We start from the raw sequence: 19,921 nt of genomic DNA on the forward strand, positions 1-19,921 counted from the left end.
TATTTACAGGTAAAATTGACCAATACCGTTTCTGCTAAGGTAGACCCTTTTTAAACTTTTTGAATTTTAGTAGAGTTAAATCAGTGAAGACATACTAAAGGGTTACATAATCTAACCTTTTAACTCTGGGCAAAAGTTTAATATTATTTAGTTCATTTGCTTATTTAAACACATCATTAAAAAGTGATCCCATATTTTTGAAGGCTGTTGCTCTTTGGTACATAGACCTTTAATCGTCTATTTTTCCTTGTTCAGAGGCTATGATCCATCTTCTGTTTAAGACAGAATAATGCTACAGATAGTAATATAATGACAACTGTACATGGACAGGACCATCTATGCACCTTTGAGTGCAAAATGTGTTATTGTCTAGTGTATTAACTAGATAATTGCACTATATACCCAGCAGGAGAGGAGGACAGGGTCTTGATGACCATGTGGTTGACAGTGAGTGTTAGGTATTGAATTGGTATACCTCAGAAGATAGGCCGAACTCCCAAGCCCTGGTCTTGATGGATGGAAAGGGATCAGACACTTTGTGTGAAGATGCAATTAGACCAGTTAATTCTGGAGTAGAGTCAACTCTCAAGTGAACATGAATGCTGTCCTTCTGTGAAAGGGGTCAAGGGATATAGAGAAGCCAGTCATGCATAGAAGGTAGAATGTGCAGTTAAGTTGGCATAAGACAAAGCTTGGGGTGAGTAGCTATGTCAAAAACCAGGAAACTTCCTTCTGGGGTAGAGTTACAGGTAACATTGCTAAGCTGCTTTGGACTTCTGGCTTCATGGCTGTGAGAGGGTACATTCTTTTTCTTCCAAGCCACCAGATTTGTGGCAACTGATAAAGTAGTCTAAGCCATCAAATGAAGTAGGTATTAGTGAACTAAATATAATGATATAATATTAATAATAACATAATAGTTAAAATACAATTTAGTGAACTAGTACATGAGGTCTTGGATTTTTCAATATAAAATATTTAGTGTCTACAAGATGGTTATTGCTTCTCTTGGAAAACCTCTTAGCACACACATACCTGATCTCTCCACCCATTTCCTCCCTTCTGTCTTAGACTTTTAAGCTTTTGAAGGACAAAGTCCATATCATTTCTTAGTATAACTTCAGCATCTGGCATGGAAATCAGTAGACAAAATTGATGTAGTTAGTAATAATTTTCCCTTTGAATGACATTTGCAACAATTTCCCTGCACTTATGTCCAGTAACTACTGAAGAAGGAATATCTGTTAGTTTCGAGAATAAACATATTAAATACAGACTAAATTTCTCCAGTTTATTGCTCCTTTTCAAGTTAGAGTTAAGACATCATTTAGTGGAAAAGGAAGCATCAGAATTTGAAGTTAGTTGTTTGTGTTACCCATACATAGTTAGTCTTAAAAGTCAGGACTATCTTAAATGAAGACTTAGCCTTCTGGGGAGTAACTAGGTTTGAGATATTTTCATCTATTTATAGGAAGCTTAATTTTTTTTAACCACATGTGGCTATTATTTAGGACATTTTGGCTCATTTAAACATGACTACAGCAGTTTTAATACAACTTTCAAGCTTAATTATTATTATTATTATTTTGAATAAAGTAAAGCTTGTTTGGGGGAAATAAAAATCTTAAAAAAGAAAACTGTCATTAAACTGGAAATGCACTCTCCAGTATAAAAATAAACCTACAACAAAAATTTACAGTAACAGATGATTTCACATTCTTGAAAGAAAAAAACTAAAAAAGAAGGCTCATGCAGTACCAATAATTATTTAATAACAGAACAAGAAAATTGAGCCCAGAAACTCTAATCTGACTTTCTTTGTTCTGGAACACATTTAGCCATTAATTTCTCACCATATATTTTAGTAACAGCTATTTACCTCTCAGGGGTATTAATCTATTTTTTAAAATGTCTATAAGGAGTTTTGAAGACAAAAATTCCTCAAGGTTTGACAAATGAATGCCTGCATTTAGGAATACCTGTGTTTCTAGTTCTGCCCTGGTCAGCTGGCATGTCACTCAAGGTGGGCCTGGGCAGAACCTTTACAGCTTTATAAAATAGCAGGGATTGCTTCTGAACTGCACTCAACAGATAAGTTTTTTTGCTATAATGCAGGCACTATTTACCTATGACAACTTAAGTAGCCTGTGAAATGTTTAAGATGATGAAAATGGGAGTCATGTTCAAGGTTTTATTTGAATTTCTTTCTATTTATTTGTTCACTATTTATTGAATCAGTAGGACAATGAGATAATTCAATTCTATTCAGCTTTTCCATTTTTGCATGTCTTAAAGCAGAAAATGCAGTTTCTAAAGGAGATAAAAGGAAAAATAATTCTTTCACCTAGGTTCTGAACTACCATCAAAATATCAAGAGTTGCATAAAACCTTGAAAAGAACACTGAACATCAGGAAGTAATTTTACCATTTGACAATATCTATAGTTTATATTTACATGTATTCCCTGCCAGACATGTTTATATAACTCTGTGTCAATAACAAGAATGTCAGTTTTATTTAGTAGACATGATTTTATATATGAAGGACAGCCTTTTCATTTTTTATTAATCTTGAATACTAATAATTTAAAATAGCATCCATAAATATAACATTACAAAAGGAAAATGTTTAACTATCACTTGTTATAACATAGGAATTTGGGTAAAAATACATAACAATAAATGGTAAAATGAACATATCTGAATCAGCTCAGCAAACAATATTTTAATGTGGACATAATGACTTACAACATAAATTGTACATGTAATATATTTTGTGTGTCCTGAAATGGAGAGAATGCCACATTAACAATATTCTTTACCTCTTAAGCTCTATTCTTTTGTAATGCTGCACAGCCCTTCCAGAAACTTCACCTGTTTGTCTAATGCACATCACTCATTGCCATTCATAGAGGAACATCTGCCATACCCATTCTTTCTTTGGCAAACACATTAATTCATTGCAACAACTTACCCGTAAAACTATAATTATGAACAGTTTTTTATTTACCGAAATCTTCAGCTTTGGATTTACAGTTTTCTTAGCAGGGAGGGAGTCTGAAGTGATCTGCATTTATTTCTTCTCTTTGGCAAGAAAAGGCACAGGTCTCAGGTAGTGTGAATATTTATGAGTCAAGGTTTTAAATTTGATTTTTCTAGATCATGAAAGAACACTGGAAAGAATTATAAGGAAGCGAAAGAAATCATGTTTTTCCTGTTGACATTTCTTCTCCATCAGGAAAGAGGAGCCTATAGAGAGTTAATCTTCATAAAACGTTGTGTCTTTAATGGTCTCGGTCTCTCTCTCTCTCTCTCTCTCTCTCTCTCTCTCTCTCTCTCTCTCTCTCTCTCTCTCTCTCTCTCCACACACACACACACACACACCCTCCCCACCCACATTTAGACTGTTGCTCTAAATGAGAAATTTTGGGTTAATTTGCAGAGAGGATTTCTATTATTGAACCTTAATTAAAATGAAAATTAGCTTCTAGAAGATGATGTAATATCATTAAGAGAAGACATGCTTTTTTTTCACTTGCAATTGGTAGGAAACTCCATTATTTTGTATATATGGGGTGTGAAGTATTACTGGTATCTTCCCATTTCTTACATATTATCTTTTCCACATAGCTTTCTTCATAGAAAGCTCTTTAAAAACCTACATTATTGCTGACAAAACAAATTGTGCTCAGAATTCCTCCTTGATTTCTTGTAAATGTGGCATTAGAAATGCCAGTCTAAAAAAACACTGTTTGTCAAATAAAAGCATACTGTACTAGCATATGAAAGAGAGAAAGATATTATCATTCCAGGCTTCAAGGAACTCATTAAAATGTATGTAAGCCAGGAGTGAGTAAACAATACATAAAAGATAACTCAGTGGTCTGGTTAAAATTAGCTAATAATAATATTAAACACATAGAATATTATGAATTATCTTCCTTCACAATCATTTGATAAAATAACTACTCTTCTTTCAGATGTACATGTTGGCTCCTGATATTTTTATTTTCAATAAAAATTTCTATAAAAACCAGCAATCTAACTCTAACTTAAAAGTCCATGACTAGGCTTTTTTCTTTTTCAGAGTTGTTGATGCTGGGGTATGTAGAATCTCAAAGAACATTGGTGCTAGTGGGAAAAAAAATGACGTAGAGATTGAGAAATTAAAAGTAGTTTAGTCTATAAGGAATAGTCTACACAGCAGCTCAGGATAGAAGTTGATAAGTATGTGTTATAATATGAAGAGGTCTTTCACAGTAGGAAGAAACAAAGACAAAGCACATCTGGCAGATGGCCCCTTTTCCTACCAAGTTGTTATTGGTGGGTGCCATATCCAGTGCTTCTTCCTCCTTTACACGTGTCTGTGTGGTGGGTCTCCCTGTGTGATTGCAAGTGTGTGGGTATGCGTGTACGTGTGTGGAGGCCTGAGCTTGATTCTGGTTAGCTTGTTCTCAGCATCCCCTGGCTTTGCCTTCTGACAATGGAGTTATAAGTGGGCCACTGTGACCCCTGGGCTTTTATCTATGTCTTCTATATATTAGAGCCTGGGTTTTTGTGCTTGCATGGAAGGCCCTTTAACTGCTGAGCCGCTTCCCCAGCCCAATGTAGTGTTTGAAAAGAAAAACATATTACAAGCAGAAAATAATTCCAGAGCACAACTTAGCTCTCTTGAGATCTGGAAGAATGTATCCACTTCATATACGTGAATGGTAGATCCCTAGAGACTTGATTCAACTTCTGTCACCAAAGGATTAGGCCCAATTATAATTAATTCTTTAATAATGAAACGGATACCCTCTTCATGCATTTAAGCCAGACACTAGATTACAGTACACTATAAAATATGCTTCTGAGTAATTATGACCTAATTAATTATTTTAGACAGCTTTGAAAAGTTTGACTTACTAATTGGACTCTCCAAAACCAAAAGGAGGAAATACAGCTACCAATCCCACAGGAGACTTCAATCCACTTGGCACTAAACCCAAGTGGAAGTTGACATCATGGCGCTGCTGTGCATGGCTGGGTTTGACAAATGTGTTCGGTTTTATGAAACAGTCAAGGGTCATATCTAGTCTGGTAGTTTGCAAATGAACTAGAGTTATCCAGGGACCTGGGAATGTTTTCTTCCTCCCTCTTGGTTTGCTACCTGGATACATATTTGGTGAGGTATAAGTCTGGAGATAACAGGGCTAAATAAATATGGTGAATGCTGAAATGTGTAACAAATTCATCCTGCATCATGTGTGACCACCATGTTTCTGACTAAATGGATCCTTACCTAATTTATTTGGGAGCACACCTCTGCTATGAGTGTGTTTGTGAGCCTAGGTTTAAGGGTGGACTCCATGAATGTGGGTGGATGTGTGGGTGATACCTATGATGGAGGCTATACACGTGGGCCTGACTTTGTGTGTGTGGTATGTCTACCAGAGGTCTTTCCGTGGACCAACTCATTAAGATGAAATATCTTTCTATCTTGTTAAAATGCTCTTGGTTCATTTCTAGTTTTATCCCTTTTATCTAGGGCACTAACTTTTGGTTCCTCTCTTCCCTTTTACTTTTAATTTTTTTTCAGTTTTCTGCTGATTATAAACTAACACTTGATCATGAAAAAAAAATTAAAGTCAACTCACATCATGTCTTCAATGTCCCCAAATTAATAACAACTTATAAATATTTTTTTCTCAGTATATCATTTTTATTGTCTTGTTTTTTTCCTATTGATAAAATAACCTGCCCAAAGCAACTTAAGGGACAGAGGGTTTAATATGGCTTGCAGTTTTAGGTAATAATCCATCACCACATGGGGGGGGGTTGAGGTGATAGAAGATCAAAATATATCTCATCTACCATCAGGAAACAAAGACAGATAAATGCTAGCATCATGCTCTTTTTCTCCTTTGCATACAGCCCAGAATTCCAGTCTGGAGAATGATTCTGCCTAATAGTTAAGATGGGTCTTAACCATATCCATGAACATAATCAAGAAAATCTCTCAGGCATGTCCAGAGGTTAAATAATCCCTTACAGGTATAGCTAGAGGCTTGTCTTCTAGATGATTCTAGATGCTGTCAAGTTGACCATCTATAACCATGATATCTGCGCTATGAATGTCAGCAGATAGTTGTGAATACATATTAAAGTTATATGTAATTGTTAGGAAATGATAATGATGGATTTTAAGCAACTATAATAAATATCCAGAGTCATCCTTAATGTTTTGTTATGATTATTTTTATTTTCCTGCTTATCATGTTATTTCATTGATTATATTGCTGAATAGTGTTACTAGAGTATTTATATAGCTTCACGTGACAGAGACATAGGAAGAAGAAGAAGGAGGAGGAGGAGGAGGAGGAGGAGGAGGAGGAGAAGAAGAAGAAGATGACGACGACAGAATTGGCTTCATTTAATATTTCTCTGCCCACCACAATGTTTTGGCCAGAGTTTTGATCTAGTCAAACAGGGTAGCTGGTCCACAGATGTTTGTACTGGCCCTGAGTTTTTAGGTGGTATGTGAATCCCTGGAGGTTCCACAATTACTATTATTTTTTTTTAAGCTCTGGGATTTTTTTTTTTAAAGAAGAGGTGTGGGCAAGAAAAGATAGCAAGATAGGAATTAAATTCCAGTGTGTCTGGGCTGTGAATGAATAGTAAATGGTGTGTGTGTGCGCGTGTTAGGGAATAGTCTGTATTTGAAATGTGCTTATTAGGATTAGGAGTACATATTTGCTAGTGTAACTAACCTCATGGAGACCACATAGACACTTCCAGACACAGATGGTCATGGTGGGTTTGGTTGACGTACTGACATTTCAATTTAGTAGTAAGTATATTTCTGTGTCTGCTTGCTTCATCTGTTCACTGTAAAGACATAATACCCTTTCCGAACTTTCTTGGTGAAGCATATGCAAAGGCTTCACCTCATATATGAAAGGATAAATACTGTACTAATAAGAAAAATGAACTTCCAGATCAGTGGAGAGGAGACTTCTGAGACCTATGGGTAATACCGAAACTATTTTCTTCATTGGTACTGAAATATTTATTCTGTCAATATTCTCAGTTGAAAACAACAACAACAAGGTTTGGACGAAATGCTTCATGACAGGCTAAATCTTCATGTTTTAAAATTTGCATCCTTCTTCTCCCTCCTTCCTCATATCCTTTCTCTCCCATCTCTCTTATTCCTCCATCCTCTGTCTATTTCAGTGTCCTGTACTCTGCTCCTTCCTGTAGACATTGTTTTGAATGAGTATAGCACTGAGCCCTAACTCATGGGCCAGTGCTGCTGCATGGCTGGCAGGAAGTGACAGCTGTGCAGATTGGTCTCTTTGTGGGGACCCTGGCACTGGGATCAGGACCTGTCCCTGGCACATGAGCTGGCTTTTTTGGTCCCTGTTCCCCATACTGAGACACCTTGCCCAGCCTTGATGCAGAGGGAGGAGCTTGGTCCTGTCTCAATGTGATATGCCATGCTTTGCTGACTCCCATGGGAGGCCTGCCCCTTATGGAATGGAAGAGGAGTGAATGGGGGTAGGGGGTAGGTGGGAGGTGGTGGAGGGAACAGGAAGAGAGGAGAAGGGAAAACAGTGATTGGTATGTAAAATTAATGAAAACAAACAAGCAAATGAAAAGAATCATCTCCAAACTTTATTCTCAACTGGCTCTGTAAGTGAGGAGACCACTCATGTCGCCCACATCCAGGACATCTCATAGGGAAGAAAGGGGAGTATAAACACACAACGTCCAGCAGAGAAGGTCAGCAGCACAGGAAAAGTCAGGCCAGAGAAGGAGTTAAACGTCTTAAATATCTAAAGTATAAACACCATGAGACCTTTGGCAATGGTGGAAAGGTTTCCTATGTAGGCTGCAGGAGGCAGAGTACATATTGCTTCAGGTGTTTTAAAATCCTCCTTGATTTAACCTTACGGACTTTGTGCTTAACTCAATTTTCAAAAGTCTAAATGATTTCAGAGATTGTGGTGTCGTTAGTTTTGTGACTTACTGGTGATGAGATAGTTGGATACTTAGTGCCAAGTTTTCCTTACTATATAACACAATAGAGCCTTCATTTCTCTTACTACCTGCTCCCCTCACCATGTCTTCCAGACATTGATCATTGCATATGAATTGATGTTTGCTTTGGATTAGAAGGCCATAGGAAGACAGACTACACTGTCTATAATATCTTAAAGGGCGGAGATGGAATCCTGATGGGAGACAGCAGAAAACAGTGGGCACCTAAGCATTTCTTATACAGCTTTTAAGGCCAGCATAAGTTGGTCTCAGACACTATTATTATTTTGCTCCAGGTAGCTATTGACTGAATAAACATAATCCCACTCACTTTCCAAGGGCGTAAACATATAAGTTATGCAGTTTTCTCCTGCTCTGATGAAATATAAATATAGATGATTGGTAGGAAAAAAAATGAAGCTATTATCACAGATGATGCTAAGTTTATTTATAACCTACCTAAAAATTTATGGCCTTAGGTGCTATCACAAAAGCATGGTAAAATATAAGGTATAAACAACAGTTTTTGTGATAATTGACCACAATCTGAATACCATTACCATCGCTGAGGTAATTAAAAGTCAGCCATGATTAGAAAGATAAATATGATTATTATTATCATGAGAAATGCAATTAGTCTCTCAGCATCTTAGTTTCTTCATCTATAAGATAAGGTAATGATATCTACTGGATAGAGTTGTCAAAATTATACATAACATGAGAAAATTGCTAAGATCAGATCTTGGAACATCGTAGCCATTCAATAAACATACCTATTTTTGCAATTACAAGAGGCATTATAATCTAAGGCATTATAATCTAACCATCCATCATTTTAGAAAATTCCTATAAAGAAAGTTGTTTTTTTTTTTTTTCTGAATTGTATGAACCCAGAAAACACTTAAGTTCAAGTTGTCTTAATGCCAGGTGTTCAAAAGGAAAAGAAGAAAACATGTCTGACTTTGTACTTCAAATTTCTGTCATCATGGGGGAATTTTGAAGAACGAAATTTAACCTTCAAGAGTAAGTGGCACATTTGAAGGTCCGTGAAAATAAAACAAGAAAGAGAAGAAAAAGCATCGAGAGAAAACACATCTCTTTCATGGCAGCAGTGAAGGACAAGTGGGGGACTTTCAGAATGATAATAAGCAATCTCCATCCCAAGACACAGCGTTGCTACAACTTCATGCACAGTGGGGAACTTTCTGTGCTCTTCCATACCAGATTGTACATGCAAGTTATTTGTAACAGAACATTGAAAAGTCAATGAAGGCAAACCTGGCAGGCAGCCGCCGTCAGGAAGCATTGGAATCGATAGGATACTATTAGACTTGTCTTCCCCCAGCAAAACACAAAACCATTTTAGCTGAAAGCATGACAGAACTGTGAAATTTCCCCACTACAGTAACTTCAAGCAACAGCGGAGCAGGATCTAGTGCCTCACGCAACACATCAAGGAGTAATAATGAAACCTCATCATGAGCTTTAGTGTCCAGGATCACTCAAGAAGCATGAAGGTTCTAGACATGATACAAGGTCATAGACACATGCTTAAGAACAGAAACTAACAGAAAATTTACTTTTCCTGAATTCATATTTCCTCCTACTATTATTCCCTTATTTAAGCTTCTACAGAATAGAATGTTATGTAGAAAAATGAGTAAGAAACAAAATTGCATTAAAACAGTTGTTTCTTACAGTGTAGATGCAACCTTCAAGTACTAAACCCTGATGATCTTGTTACAGCTTTAGCTCTAACCAACCATATGCAGAGACCAGGCTGACTCCACGTTGCATAAAATAGATAGCTTATTTATTATTTCAGATTGTATGTTGCTCCAAACGTCTCCATTCTCTAATCAGCTTCTTTCTATTTTGAGGCTGGAGGGTGACTCTGTGTCTAAGAGGACAGGTGGACAGCACCATCTGCCTGGCTCCACCCATGGGGCACAGAATGATGAATGACTTACCCCGGGAGCAGGTGCCACCCTGTGAACGTACCAGCATGCACTGAGAGAACACACGGGTCTATCACAGTCACACTAGAGAACCTAGCCCTAGGATGTATCAGATACAACAGACCAAGGAAAGGGTAGAATGTTCTTTTGACTATCCTAGGGCACTTCAAGCTCTTAGTGATACACTTAGCTGTCCAATGCCTGTGCTCCTCTTTGCTTATCTAGACCCAAACTCCATCCACCCACATTTCCTTTGCAATGACCCTGTCCAGTCCTGCCCTTTCTCCTTGGCTGCTGTTTTCTACTCTGTAGCTTCAGTCTCAAACCAGGGACTTGCCATGGCCTGGTCCAGAGCCACCCACTTTTCCAGTGTCTGTAGCTCCATTCCATTCAAGGAATTTATCAACAGACTTCTTTCCAGTGTCTGTAGCTCCATTCCATTCAAGGAACTTATCAATAGACTCTTTCCCAGTGTCTGTAGCTCCATTCTACTCCAGGTTTGTTAACCTATCACTGGACTCCTACAAATTTTGCTTCTTAGGTCTCCTTGAATCTCTCTGAAATTCCTTGTTTCTTTAACCCTTTGCAGTCATTTTCTTACACACACACACACACACACACACACACACACACACACACACACACACTTCATGATACTTAATGTCTTACTTGGGAGTTAACTTCAGTAATTAAAATTGGAATAAAAGATCCTGTGTTCACTTTAAGCAGGATTTTTTTCAGGAAAGTGAAATTATCCAGCAAATTACTATTATTGAAACCACCACTGTATTTTGTGAATGTATGTTTATTCAATAATTTCTGACATAGTGTAAGGACACAAATGCGTTCATTTACAATTTTTACATAGTATAGGCACAACACATACTATGTGCTTAATTAAAGGTTTTATGCTCATTAAAATGGAAAATCAGCATGGAAATATGTCACATAGGGCCAGGATGAAATGCTCTTTTCTTTGTAAAGCCTTTCAGGCAGTAATTAAGCTAGCTCCACCTACTGCCTTCCAAAACACATACCCTCTCTATACGATTGTGCTATAATCAATTTAAAGTGGCCTTCCATTCTTCTCTAATGGAAGGGGGCATGTGGACTAATGGAGTAAGAGCCTTGTTCTCTTTTTCCATTTCTGACAGTTGTTAACTGTGAAAGTCACTTAACCTTTCAAATCCCCAGCTTTGTTATTTATAAATTTGTTACATTTGCCTTACAAGATAAAGGTAACATTTGTATCCGAAGATATGTATGTATGTGAGTATTTTATATTCAATAAATTCTAGCTATGAAAATATTATGAAGTACACGAAGAATGCTTGTTAAAAGTGTGAAGGGGAGGAAAGGTCATTTTCCTTATATTGATTTAAGATTTGCCAGTAATCTTGAATAGCATTTCATAATATACAGATAATAAATCTTAGTAAAACTAAAACAACAATAACAACAAACAAACAAACAAACTTGGAGGCAATACATTTACACTTCTGCTTTGAATCAACAGTCCCTGGACCATTCTATTTATTTTTTAGAGAAATATCAAATTGAAAGTCTAGCTTTAAAAATCTTCTAAGGAACTGTCAATATAGGAAAACAGACAATCAAATGAAGATTGGCTAATTCCAAGCTGAGCAGTTATGTGTTACATTTGTGATTCTGAGACCCTAATTATCAAACCAGTCTTTCACTTTTGTTGATTGCCTATCCTGAACTATTTTTCCTGTCCTTAATTTTATAAGTTATGCTACAGTGAGAGAGATATCTTACAAATTATGAATGTATTTTACTTCTATATTTTAATCATGTTCTTTATGGAATTGGCAGAAAGTATCCACTTTATATGGTGACATTATTAAGTTATACTTTGAATAGATCAACAAAGTGTAATGACATGTTATTGGAACATTAAGCCTTAGAAAAAGACACTCTGATATATACTCCTATATGGGATAAAACTTGGTACTATGCTAAATGAGATAGGCTAGTCACCACAGGGTAAATATGTGATTCCAATATTATGAGGTGTGGAGAGTATTCAAATTCACAAAAGCAGAATGTTCTGTGGTCCAGAACCTGGAAGTTTCCTGGGAATGATGGAGCAGGGGATGGAGAGTCATTGTTCAATGGGTCTGAAGTTAAGGTGTGGAAAATGAAGACTTTAGTGTATATGTGTTTTGAACCACAGTGACGAGTGCAGAACAATGAATGGAGTTTACCTAAACATGGTTAAAATGGCAAAGCTTTCGTCCTATATATTTCACTACAGTTAAGAAATGTCTAAAATGAATCATGGATTTGTGTAATGCCAGAGACATAGCTTTGGAAAATAAAAGCTTTTGTAATGGACTGTTTAGGCCACACGTTAATGTAGCATCAGCGAGGAAGAAATCAGGCGTGAGAACATTTAATGAATGCATTACTATGACAGATCTGGGTTGAGCTCTTGTCACTGGTTCAGACTCTAGTGAAGATGCCTGTTGTTTCAGGATCTGAGATCAAAGATGATCTCATCACACCTAGCAGCTTGCCTACTACAGAGATAATGAATTATAATTCATCAAACTATCATCCCATTCTATGCCCGGGAAAGGGTTTGCAGAACGTCCAGGACTTCGGGTTCTAGCTATTTTGCAGCATGGGATTTATGCCAGGCTCTAAATGTATGCGAGTGCAGCTTGAGCAAGTCAGTTTGCACTTCAGAATCTCACTGTCCTCCTTTATAAAAAGTTGATGTGACAGGACACCTCACAGGCGTGCCATGGCACGTGAAGGGCTCAGCAGGGAGTAAGGGCTCAGTTAAGAGCATCCTCTACTGCTGCAGTAAGTTCTCAGGAATCCTTTGCACTGGCTGGGCCCCCAGGTAATAGTTGGGCATAACTATGTGTGACAGATTGACCCACCTATGATGTCACTTCCGTAATTGTTGGTACAAGCACGGAAGGAAGTGCAGCCATATTTCTCAATCATTGCTAGTAGGGTTGTAATATCAAAGCCATATTGATTATATTTGTGCCCAAAGTCAGGCTAAAAGCCGCACATTAAAAATCGAAGATTATTTACCTAACCTAAGTTTTCAGTTTCATAGAGGGGTCTAAACACACACAGAAAAAAACTAAAATAAAAACCAATGTCCTCCTTTATATAGAGGGACAATTGCATATTTATTCTATTACTGTGTACTTTCCTATGTGGGGTACTTGAGATGCAGATGTATGGGCTCAGTCATGTAGTATGTGTTAACATCTTACCTTACATATGAAAAGCATAGATAATCTCTAGTCCATTGTACCTATTGGAAAGCTTCTCCCATTAACACTGTAGATCCATTGAGACAAGGTATTCATATTAAAATAAAGACCTTAAGGGCTCCAAAGCAGAGGATTAGAAGAAAATGAACACCACCACTAGGGCAGTGGCGGTTTACTGCCTAAAAAGCACAGCCTCTTCTATATTGTTTGCTGTCCTGTCCTAATACGACCTAAAATCCCTGCACCATTTGTCTATTTGGGTTGACAGTTGTAGAAGAAAGGAGGAAAGAACAAAATGCAAGGGATGATGGGAAATGAAGACTTATACTCCACTACTTCTTCGCACTTTCTCCACAGCCACTGCACTGGGCATTTTGATTGGGAGAAATATAGGACCAATGTAATGGTATGTGACATGCAGAACACTGTAAGGACAATACGACTAAGGAAGAATACCTGGTTTGAAGCAGGTTTACATCAGGAAAAAAAAATACAGCAAAGGTTAGAAAGACAGAGGCCACGTGAGAAATCAGCGGTAGTTACTTTTCAAATTTTGGATCAGGTTAGAAGAAATGGAGAAAGATGTTGCTGTCTGCCTCTCGCTCACGCTCACAGTCCCCACTCCCCATGCTATAAATATTGTGTCTGGGTGTGAACTGTGGATTTTCACAGCTTTGCTGTGGGGCCATTCTGGGTAAATACCCATTTTACGAAATGAGAGCTAGCATCTTAAAATGGATTTGTTATGTAACTCTCACAAGCTGAAGACTGCTTGTCTTTCTTGGTTCTCAGCCTTTTCACTTAATGATAAATTTGTCTATGGCTTTGCCTTTGATGAACCACATTGATAATTATTCAATTTTTATGTAGCTAGAAACTGGATATATTCAGCATTACATAACTGTGCAAACTCATTTTTCTAGAGCTATGTCAATAGGCAGAATTCAGAGAAAAAAGTTCACGCTCACTATAATACAATGGCATGATAAATTCTGTGACATATTCATGCTCCAAGATATAACAGAAAATTATACAATAGCAAAAATTTCAAAGGTAAGGGAAAAATTCCATTATAGTTGAAATATTGCATATCTCATAAACAGTAATTACTCAAGAAATGATATAGAGGACAGTGAACATACAATGCATAAGAGAATCTCAGCTTCCAAATTGGCTGCCAAAAACTATTCTTTACAATACATCTCAAGCTCCTGAAAATTCATAAACTATAACTTTGCATCGATATGAGTTATAAGCCAATGTATTTTGAGTATTTGTTTGAAACAGCTTCCCCACAGCCTGAAACATTTTGTATAAATCTCCAAAAATAATCTTCATAGGATTTATGTGAAAATGGAACACTGAATAATGACAGGGCAAAGAATATGTATTAGCCATAAGAGCAAGGGGCAGAAGTTGCTCATATACAGTGGATCCTATGCTACGTCTTGTATGTGCTTTGGAATAGGGAAAACACGAAGATAAAACTTAAGGAAAAAATAATAAAACATTTTCCATGAATTGATGAAATTATTATTTACTGATGTCACTGTATGAACATCTATAATAAGCAGTTAGTGAACATGTCTTACCATTCTCATATTAAAAACCTGTAAAATAAAACTTATTTTAACTTTTATAGAGGAGACATGGGCAGACTTTATACTCTCCTTTTGGGGACACAGAGCCAGCAGGTGGTAGAAATGGGACTTGAAGGGCACAAGGATTTGTAATTACAAAGGAAAACAATGTCACCCAATAGTGAGCTGCAGTAGAGAAGTGAGTGGACTAGAATCATAGAGCATTAAAATCAGCTGTTCAGAGAGCAGAGCCATTTTGTTTAACCTCTGCAACTTTGAAGTTCACACGGTATGTTTTAAAACACAAATAATACTTGAATGAATTTCCCCTATGTCTCCTTCCAACTCTAGCAGCTTTCAGAATCATGGAAGATTAAGTTTTTTTGGACAAAAGAAAACACAAATCAAAAATGAATATACATTTCTAGAAATGGGCTAGATTATTTCAAGTAGTTAGTGTAAGAAACTACAATGTATCGTGTGGTAACTCTACCACACAAGCCCCCATCAAAGATGGCACATCTCTTGCCACTTAATGATCACAGCCGCTCAGTGGAGGGTTTAAAACATATAGAGGTATACTAGACTGCCCTAGATACCAGAACTAATAAATGGTACAGCTGGGATTTGAACCCCAAGAATTTCCCAAAGCTAGGATGCTAAAATAAACCTATTAAAGACAATTCTGTGGTGTTTCAAAAAATACCTTGCATCAGGAAATATGCTTTAGCTTTTTTTTAAAAAAAAATCAGTGATTACAGGAAACCTATTTTAACCAATGTCCAAAAGGAAAGAAACAAAAATAAGAAATTGCTTTTTGGATTATTTAAAATAAATCACTGAATAGAATATTAAATAATTTAATCACTGCTAATAAGATGGGCATCTTGAGAAGATCATTTCTCATTACCAATCAATAATATTGCTGTTTATTTAATATTTTTTCTGCTACTCCCATCATGCCATCATTTATGTAGGAGGATAAAAAAATGCCTTGCCTTTACAAGCTGTTTGTGTTAAGAGTGGTAACTTGAGAAGGGAAAAATAAAGATCGATTTTTAACAGTAACTCTATCTATTGCTTACAAAGGAGGTTATCTTCATATAGTATTTAGTCCTCATTTTTATCATCTGTGAAAGCCTGGGGACATTTGTTTTCTTTTGACAACCAAATGAAACAAATTCTGTATCTAACAGAGTCTCTGCAACCAAATAAAAGCCCAAATAAATGGCTTTCCTCTCCTCTGCTCCTCAGCTCCTCTTCTCCTCTCCTCTTAACCCCTCCCCTCCTCTCTTCTCCTCTCCTCTTCTCTTCTGTCCTCCCCTCCTCTTCCTTGTGCTTTCCTCTCCCTGTCCCCTCTTGCTCCCTTCTTTCTTTGTAATTTATCGGTCCATCTGTTCATCGATCATCTCTCTATATGTGCACATTTAGTCAACATTACACATAGGAAAAATGTTAGCTGGCTAATTAGATTAGAATCCTCACTTCTGTTGCCGCATATGAGAGTTCAGATAAAGGAGATAGCCTGCCTCACCCTCTATATTTTAGAGGGGACAATCAGTAAGATGAGGACATTAAACTAGAGAGCGTGTATGTTTCTCCTAGTTCTATGGCATTATCATAGTACAGATGCCACAGACCACACTCATACTCTACTCGGGCTTACAGTTTTTGATAACAGTGACTTATTACTTCTAACAATGAAAGAGTTTACTCAATGAAACTTGTGAGCATCATTTCTAAATAATATTTATGATCTGGTAATCCACGGAGAAAACATTTTGGTTAAAGTCTTCTTTCTTGTAGAGTATTTCTTACTAAAATGGAAACTTCACACTGTATTTGTCATCCCAGGAAAGCGAGGCCATTAATAACAGTTGTTCTTTGAGTGAGAACATCAACTCCCACAAGTATTTAGTGAGATTTAGCAAATCTAGGATAATATGAATAGCTCCCAAGGAGGATGCCTGAGTGTCTGAGTGATTTTTCGACGTCTCCCCTCTGCTATGATTATCTAATGTAATCAGAGAGCGTGGACTGTGGTGTTCTGCATAGTGTTACTAAGCACTCAGAGATTGAGAAGAAAATTACTATTCAAAAACAATTTCAGCAGCCCTTTATCCCCAAGTCCTTATTTTAATCACAAAACTTTTGTGAAATATAAATGCCTGTACTCCAAACTTTTTTTTCTAGTAATATTTTAATTGTCAGCTTTTTTCTCCTTTAAAGCTCTGAGCTTTATGGCAGTATTATAGGAGTTTGTATGATTCTCTGATACCTAAACTTTTACATTTATTTTTTAATTCAGTGCAAATGATAAGAGCTTTATTATTTCATGCAACAGGAACTGCCCAGTGCATTTACCTTTCACGCTTTAATCCACACAATGACAACTCTGAGATAGTGATGTCTTTAAAGACTGAAGTATTCGTGAGACATTTACCGTCTAATCATTTCACTTTTAAATCAAAGTGTTTTGTCCGTAAATATATTAATATGTATTAATGGAATAAATTACATTAAAAAAGCATACAAGTTTAGATTAGATTCAGTTTTTCATTGTTTACATGGTTATCTCTGAGCAACTTAGCACACACTTGTTAAGTAGAAGACAAAGTTGAGATGAATGACTGCCCTACACCACAAGTAATGCACACAGAAGAGGGACAAGCTCTTTCTTTGAAACAAGCTATTTTCTTCAGGATTATTCCAAATTAATAAATATGCCTCATTATAAGAATGTGAGCCTTCTAACACATGCCTCACTGAATCCTACTAAAATTCACAAATGAAAATACCAAGAACTTTATCAATGCACTCAAGCAATAGAACAAATAATTGTGTATAGATAAGATCAGAAAAAAGGTCATTGATAACTTTTCACAGTGACATTACAGTTAGAGGTCTGAGAAATGATAATATTCCTATTGAGATGTTTGGAGACCTACCATTTCCAGCTCTTTTCAAATCAACTACACTATTAAAGTCATGTGATGTGGGTCATTACTATTGATTCTGATGTTACATCTCTATTTCACTGGTTTTGATACTCACACGTTCAGATGTTATAGTTCTTTGCATCTCAGAACTCTATAATGTCACAAAATCTACCAAAAAATGATAACATCAAAATATACATAATTCTGTTTAATGAAAATGTATTTAGAAAAACTATTGCTGGTAGGAAGTCATAGCTAGAGATGGAAATACATTTCATAGTTAAGTCTTGATAAGATTAGAAAGAAATGAAACGAGCATAAAGTACAGACTTTAAGACTGCACTTTATTATTATTATTTTATGCAACTCTATTTAATGATTGTAAATAAGCCACTCATATTAACCTTTAAAATTTTTCCAAAGTGAGTTAATTTTCTATCACATAAAAGAAAACTAATCATGTGTGCGTTTTATATTTTCCCACTTCTTCCTGGAATGATTCAATGTCATTCAAAAATATATAGAGTCAACCTAGATATTTCAGCACTGGAGATGCAGCACGCAGATTACCTTCCCATTTATCTAAGAGGATTATAGGATAAATCATTTCCAGTGGACTCTAGTGAATCGAAATTGAGTCTCAGAAGGCACCTCTTGCTTGCTATTCTGATCTCTAATCTTAAAAATTAGGAAGGTGAATATTTGTGTAAAAGATGATCTAATTTTGCAGAAGGTCTGATATAATTATCTTGTCATTAAAGCACTTACTGTTCTGCTGGGATGTTCTGGAGTATTTGGGGGTGTTTGTTTCTTTCAGAACCTCCTTTCTTCAATCTAAAAGAAAAACAGTACATGTGACAATCACTTGAGACAGTCTTAAATAGGACATTAGCTTTACTAATGTTTCTACCTTAGATTCTTGCAACAGGTCCACCTAAATACAAAATATCCCATTCTCATGAGTATTTACTATACACAATATAGTGCAGAAAAAATAAAGGAACTGTAAAACTGGTTTGAGAACTTTGAGGACTATGTGGATAATTTATATACTCATTTTACAAAAGGTAAATTATAAGATTATGCTCTTCATAATGTGTTTCAGTTTAAAAATTAAAATAAGAAGTCATGAGAGAATATCGAATCATTATAATATCGTTATAAGTCTCACACAATTTCCAGTCTGTTCACGTCTATTTCTACAACAAAATTGATACAAGTGCTATAAATCAATCTTATACATTTATCTCAAATTTTATATGTTTTCTTGGAGTTAGAAAACCTTCCATACATCATGACTATTTCCCTATTTTCAGAGATTAATCATGGTCTAGATATAATTTTATTCTATTCTAGCACATTGGATATATCTATAAACACGCATGTAAACAGACATACAAACCCATCAAGCATTAGGAGAAAAGTAAGTACACATTAGTATATTAAACATACAGCATTTAATATAGTTAATAGTTCAGAAAATAATAATGTAAAGTCCTTTTCAAGACTCAATATCACAGTTGCTTTAATGTAGTAAATAATGTAATCAAAAATTTCTGATTCAGTTTTGACAAGCTAGAAACTCATAAATGAAAATTAAACAGGCCTGAAGATAATTATCTTTTACTACAAGTTTTCATCATTTTTCAGTTCTCAAAATGGAAGTTGAAAGCTGAGAGACAACCGTGTATTTCCAAACAGGTTTCCAATAAGCAATATTCTGGTCTGTTCACTAGAGCTATGAAAATATTACAATGACAGCATGTCTTGCTCCTGGCCCTCAGAGGTGCTGAGTGGAACAGATCTGAAGTGACAGCGATACTTTCCAAGCCACATTCACTGCATCTGTGGAGTGGTTTTGTCTCCAAGGACTGCTTTCATTTTATTCCTGCCTGAAACTCGACTGTTTTCTAGTAAAATTCACAAGCAACATGGATGTGAGAAAGCACTTAAATTTACCCGACTCCCTCTTAAATATACAATTTCAAGCCATAGTTAATTTTATGTAAAAAGCTCAGCAGATTATCTTAGTATACTGCCATATTGAAATTGATGTAAAACCTACAACAACATTCTATGTGTATACATATGAAAACACAGTGGCATTTAGTACTTTATAAGAAACTGGAGAAATGTGTTAGAAAAAAACCCTGCATTCTA

General features: G+C 36.2%; 1 protein-coding gene across 2 annotated transcripts in view; it reads right to left on the bottom strand.

The window, feature by feature from the left end:
• The window catches only part of Syt1 (synaptotagmin 1), a 514,933-nt gene that overhangs the window by 320,303 nt on the left and 174,709 nt on the right, over positions 1–19,921 (bottom strand). For both annotated transcript variants that reach the window (XM_015993276.3, XM_015993274.3), the window contains exon 3: positions 18,530–18,595. The gene's annotated coding sequence lies outside the window, so the exon portion shown is untranslated. The remainder of the gene's footprint in view (positions 1–18,529; positions 18,596–19,921) is intronic.

This window comes from Peromyscus maniculatus, chromosome 18 (assembly GCF_049852395.1).
Source record: "Peromyscus maniculatus bairdii isolate BWxNUB_F1_BW_parent chromosome 18, HU_Pman_BW_mat_3.1, whole genome shotgun sequence".
NCBI classification, from domain to species: Eukaryota; Metazoa; Chordata; class Mammalia; order Rodentia; family Cricetidae; genus Peromyscus; species Peromyscus maniculatus.